At 37.2% G+C, this 6,438-nt stretch overlaps 1 long non-coding RNA gene across 1 annotated transcript; it reads right to left on the bottom strand.

Annotated features, from left to right (window-relative positions):
- Positions 1–280: 280 nt before the first annotated feature.
- Positions 281–3,168, bottom strand: LOC147516784 (uncharacterized). The gene is made up of 4 exons (XR_015211166.1): positions 3,029–3,168; positions 2,877–2,929; positions 2,132–2,225; positions 281–617 (listed from the first exon to the last, which is right to left on the bottom strand). It is a non-coding gene; the product is annotated as an uncharacterized LOC147516784 (long non-coding RNA).
- Between the last annotated feature and the right edge of the window lie 3,270 nt (positions 3,169–6,438).

The following is a 6,438-nucleotide window of genomic DNA, read 5'->3' as shown; positions in this document are numbered from 1 at the left end:
ATACAAGGTGGAACTGAGATGTCTACAATCTCGTTTTTTTCCCTTCATATTTCTCATTTACAGCATCCCCACCTTACTTGAGGTTACACTCGTGCTTGAAAATTTTGATTGACAAAAAAACAACAATTGCAGAAGTGCCTTCTACTATAAAATTAAAACTTAAAAAGAAATTTGACAAGATGGGATTTGTTAAGACCGCATTACTATGCCTTTTTGCCTGCAGCTGCACGAGATGATCAATTGCATTGTAATGGGGCAATTTTCCATGCAGAAACATCAATTTGAATTGCACATTTATGTCATTTCATTCATGAGAAATTACATAAGGCTTAAACATCTATTTTTTACATTCCTGGGTGAGATACATTCAGCTCACCCATTGTAACAATTGTTTACAAATCCTATCTTTCCTCCTCAAGTTAACCACTAAATTAAGACTTAGCTAAATGCATCCAATACAAACAAGGATGACAAAAATGTTCCTACTCAATGTGGACTGAAGAAATGGAAGATGTGATTTCACTGGCTCTACAATCATCTGTCTCTATAGAAACACCTCGGGGATCCTCTGTAACCAACATTGAAAGCAAAAGTTGAGTTTGTGATTCGGGCCCAATCTGCAATTTCAGAAAGCAAAAGGTTGGACAGTCAATGGACATAATCACATGTACACCATCTCATAAAGCCGGCCATTATGTAAAGTACTGATGTTAGCCTTAGTAGCCTCTGTAATACCATCTGACACGTCAAATTCAACAAAAACTATTCAAATATTGGAACACCACTATCTATATTCTTTTCATCCAAAAAGGATGAGGATTGGCACTATCTTTGTCGTTTTTCTATACATTTCAAAGATGGGAAACATGGAATATCAAATAAGTAGATACGATGGTGATGGTAGACGCCATGCACATAACAGAAAAGGCAAAGCATCAACCACATGACTGCTATAAATCTATGTTACATGGACACACCATATTTCAAAAATAATTTGTATCGGATGCGTATCCACGTGTCCGTATCGGACACACACGGACACATATTGTGTGTGATATACCTTAGTTTTTGATATTTCGCCATGTCAGACACTCCGTATCCGTGTCGGATATGGACACACATGTCCGTGTCAATGTAACTTAGCTATAAATAAAAACAAGTCTCGTTGTTTTATTAGTAAATGAAGGTATTATTTGAGGAACAAGTTGGCCATTTGAGCATTTAGTCAAGCTTCACTAAATGCTCAAACTAGGAAACAACAGTTAGCTCAGCAACAGTTACGATTTGAAAGTTGAGATAAGATCCATTCCTCGGACGGTAGGGATTACTAAGGATTTCTTATGCAAGGGGTCAGCAAACGAATAGCACAAGACTGCAAGGAGTTTATACATTTCAAATTACCATTAACACACTTGAACGTTATAATTTCTTTAGTATATTACTTTTTGTAAGAATGAACATGTTTTTCCTCCCATCCATTAGTTTCCCTCTCTTGCCACTATTCTTCAATTTAATAAGGATGGGGCACAATAGTGAACAAGCCAATCAAAACTGAGAAAAGAACAATTTAGGTGCAACAATAAGCTAATGTTAGATCCCAAACCTTTGTTCATCGGTGAAAAAAAAAACTGCAGACTACTGCTAATAATTCGGTGGCAAAGTCACGTGTCATTTTGGCATGGCAAAATTTACTCAGCTCCCCCCAATGTAAAGTTTGTCACGAAAATGGTGACGGATTACTATAATAGTCAGGCAATGCTAGTTTTGATGTTTAAAGTGTTGCATATACTGTCTGGGCCTGTCGGTAAACTGACAGTGAAAATACTGGACAAGATTATCAACAAGTAAAGTATGATGTGCTCGACTGAAAATTCCTTTTGAGTTTCCAGGTAATGCCATTGCAGCTTGACTAGAAGGTCTAGTATGCGAGCAACAGTAGCAAGTAGTATGAAGGACCAAGTTTTAGCACTAAAGTATACAAATCTATTTACACTCTATATGGTGGATTTAACATTTATGACCACTTAGTATTTGTAATAGTGCAGTTTCAGCCTCAATTCTTTGGAGGCAAAAACTTAGCTAGCAACATAAATGCATAATGTACCAATCAAATCTAAACACATAAAGTAACCTGAGCATGAAGTATGCAATCACGCCCTGATAGTAATATCGGTAAAGCTTCTCTCTGCACATCAGTTGGTTCAACAAATCCAACTTCCTCAGCCCTGCATTGCACAAAAAATTACCACTACTCAAAATCTCAAACACAAATATACAACCCCTTCTTTATTCTCTCAACTTTATGAGTTCAACACAATCATATAATCAAAATATAAGACAAACAAGAAAAAGAGTATCACTTTTCTTTGAAGTATATGTTTTGGAACATGCCCTTCACATATTTCTCTAAGTGTTAAAGCTCTCTCTGCAATCTCAACTGTGTTGGGGACACAAGAAATGGGGAGAGAGGTTTGTGAAGGACTGAAAGTAGTGGAAATGAGAGAAGTATTTGGAAATTTAAGGATTGGGATTTTTGAAGGGGGTAGAAAATGAGGGAGTCCGGGGTTGTTGTGGGAGAAAAACAAGTTTGAGAGGGAAGCCATTGAAGGGGAGTGAAGTGAACAGAGCAGTAACTGGATTAGCTTTAAAGTTCAAAGACCATTATTCCAAGTGATAGTATATACTAATGTGGGAAAGACAAAAACAGCCATTACCATTTCACGGTGGATTGAATTGGTTTAGTTGAAACCACAAATACTTGCAAGTCTATGAGACATAACCTAATTTTTTGGATTAAAAAGAAAACCAAACCATTTAGTTTAACATGAATTCCAGAAATATGCTATTCAATGCGGGGGGCTTTTCTCTTTTCTTACCCATTAGGGTGGCGATGAACATATTGAGCATGCCTGGACTGGATTTATGAAATCTGAAAACAATAAGGAGGAGATTAGAGCTATCAATCTATGTCAGCTCAACACAAGACACAAACAGAGACAAGAAATATATAAGTAAAGTAAAGACTAACCAGGGGCGAAATATGTAACAAAATTGGAGTCGGATGAGGGAGGGCTGACTGGCAGATCGTCGATATTGGGTACAAGAAGGCCATGCAGCTCTTCGTCTTCTTCCTCTTGCTGATGAGGTGACGCCGTTTTGGTATTTTTGTGCCCGTCGTTCATTGGATTATCTAGGACACTGAAAGAAGAGAAGAGAAGAGAACACAAGCGAGAGTGCTTTTTCAGATTTAAAGTCATTCGGTGAAGAAGGAGGCGATGAAGGTTGACAATGAAGAGTAATTTTTTTTTTCTTTGGATTTTGGAAGTACGTAGAGACTTGGTAACTTGGTGCAGCCAGTTACACAACTAATCTACCGGTTTTACCCTTTATACATTTTCTGATCTTTATAGTGTAAGATGATAGATATGTGGTCCGGATATGTGCGCATTGATACTCATTTCAAGCCCTGCGCATTGTAGATTTGGTAATTTTTTATACTTATTATTGCCTCTTACTATTTGGATTGGGCGCGACTACAACACATGGACCTGTAAAAAAAAATATGAGATCTGATAAGGAGAGATCATTCTCTCTAAATTTAGTGCCCACTTCATATTGGCTGTTGGATAACATGATTATACAGTTTGGTGTGGTGTGGTTTGTCAGTTGTGGGCTATGCAACAATTTCGATCTCGTGAAGAAATTTCTCTATCTAATGGCTATTTGATTTGATATCTAATTTAGAGAGATGATCATTTGCCAAAAAGTATTACGAAGTTATCTCTAATTGATTGGCAATGACGTGGCGTGAAAAAAAGAAAGAAAGTACGCTCTCTCACCTCTTTTATACTTTTCTCCGTCTCTTATGCAAAACCAGTAAAAAACCCTTTCTCCTCATAAAGAAACCCCAACACCATATTAACAATCTTTCTCCGCCACCACACCAACCATGCCTCCAACGTTCGACCCATCACAAGTCGTAAACGTGTACGTCCATGTGACAGGTGGTGAAGTAGGTACAACCAGTTCTCTAGCACCCAAAATAGGACCATTAGGACTCTCCCCAAAAAAGATTGGAGAAGACATAGCAAAAGAAACAACTAAAGATTGGAAAGGTTTAAGAGTAACAGTAAAACTAACTGTCCAAAACCGTTAGGCCAAAGTTTCATGCTGCTTTAGTTATTAAGGCATTGAAAGAACTAGAAAGGGATAGAAAAAAAACTAAGAATATTACTGGTTAAATTTTATTAATCTGCAATAATCTAAAATATGTCTGTTACAGAATCACTATACCACACCAAAATCTCACCACCTTTCTACATAAATAAATCCACAACTTTCCGAACCAAATTTCACCGGATATCAATTGCATACAAAATACCCAACTTATCTTATGATATTTCTGGTAAGTTTTTGAGACATAAGAAATTATTAAGAGTTATCAGAGCTAGTTCATGTGAGCAAGAAGATAGAAATAATACTGATACTAGTTCTTACGGTGTTGGGGTTTTTTTTATGAGGAGAAAGAGTTTTTTACTGGTTTTGTAGAAAATACAGAGAAAAGTATAAATGAGGAGAGGGAAACGTGAGGAGAGAGAGCGTACTTCTTTTTCTTTTTTATTTCTTTTTTTATTAGAGATGACTTCTTAACTTCTTCTTAATTTCTTTTTTGTAGAGGACCATGTGCTGTAGTCGCGGCCATTTAGATTGGCTTGTATATCAATACGGATACGTATTTTCATGTAAATGAATAATTAAGACTTTTAACGCATCTGTAAATTCAAATAGTAGGTAAAATACGTGGGCCCATTACTTAACTAGAATAAAAATCGTGGGAGGATTTTGCGGAGACGGTTTTTCACTTTTTCTTCCGGACGTTGTGGGCGTTGACGTGGAATTGTCACCTTGTTTGACACGTTAAGCTGAAATAGTAGGTGAACCAGCACTCTTTCCAGCACATAAAACAAATAAAAAAAAAAGTTAAACCACACTAGCTACCAACACTCTTTCCAGCACACTAATTTCATTTTCAGCATACACCACCTGCCATCACCACCTCCTACCATACAACACCACCACCACACAACCAGCAAGACACCACCACTTAACGATAAAATTCTAAAAGTAAAAATAAGACCATTTGACATTAAAACATCATCCATAATTACTTGCAACTAATCACATAATCAATCAAACACCAAATCATTATCTTAAGTAAATATGAATAACTAAATTAACAACCTCAAATTCAGGCAACATAAATAGCTAAATTAACAACCCAAAACTGTGTTTCTCTTTCTCATGGACTCATGAAATCAATTTATTTTTAATAGAAAAATCGATGATACCAACTAATTTCATGATTAATACTTTACATACTAAATCAAATGAAATAGTATGAATTTGCGATTCGCGCGAGAGAAAAAGAACATGAAATTGATTCATGGAATCAATTGACACTGTGTGTGAGAGAGAGAGAGAGATAAAAGAGAATGAAGAGAGCGAGAGCTCAAGAAAGTGAGGGAGACGAGGTAGAGAGGCGTACCTGGTGAGCTCGAGGGAGTGGGGAGAGGGAGGCGTCTTCTGAAATGAGAGAGAGGAGAGAAGAACTCGAGAGATAGATGGGTGACAAATTTCCACTGGCAAAAGAGTTTAAGGGGGGGAGGTGGATTCTATTTTCCCACTAGAAGTGGGAAAATAGAATGAATTTGCGATTCGCGCGAGAGAAAAAAAACATGAAATTGATTCATGGAATCAATTGACACTGTGTGAGAGAGAGAGAGAGAGAGAGATAAAAGAGAATGAAGAGAGCGAGAGCTCAAGAAAGTGAGGGAGACGAGGTAGAGAGGCGTACCTGGTGAGCTCGAGGGAGTGGGGAGAGGGAGGCGTCTTCTGAAATGAGAGAGAGGAGAGAAGAACTCGAGAGATAGATGGGTGACAAATTTCCACTGGCAAAAGAGTTTAAGGGGGGGAGGTGGATTCTATTTTCCCACTTCTAGTGGGAAAATTTTATTTGCCGGCAAAATATAAATAGTGTTTGTCATTACCCTTAAATACAGCCAAACACTGGCAAATGGTGCATCTAGTGGAAAAATATGGTTTGCCCCCAGTAAACAAACACAGCCTTAGTGGGTCAATGTAGTTGTAGCATCACTCAGCTGCTACCTCTTTTGACACGTCATAGGTTGAAATAATAGGTTAATTTAGTGCGTCAGTGTAGCATTATTGCTCTCCAGTACAATTGAAACTCCGCAAGGTGGATTCTGTTGGATTGTTGTGCAAACACGTAATTGCACAAAACTTTCCACTGATGTGGCAGGATATCATTTAATTCGTAAATGGAAGTTCCTTTAATTACACGTAGACACGTAGTTACGTTGTTATATATATATATATATATATATATATATATATATATATATATATATATATATATAT

This window comes from Coptis chinensis, chromosome 2 (assembly GCF_015680905.1).
Source record: "Coptis chinensis isolate HL-2020 chromosome 2, ASM1568090v1, whole genome shotgun sequence".
Taxonomy (NCBI): Eukaryota; Viridiplantae; Streptophyta; class Magnoliopsida; order Ranunculales; family Ranunculaceae; genus Coptis; species Coptis chinensis.
The sequence above is the reverse complement of the archived record's forward strand: the minus strand, read 5'-3'. Positions and strand labels throughout refer to the sequence as shown.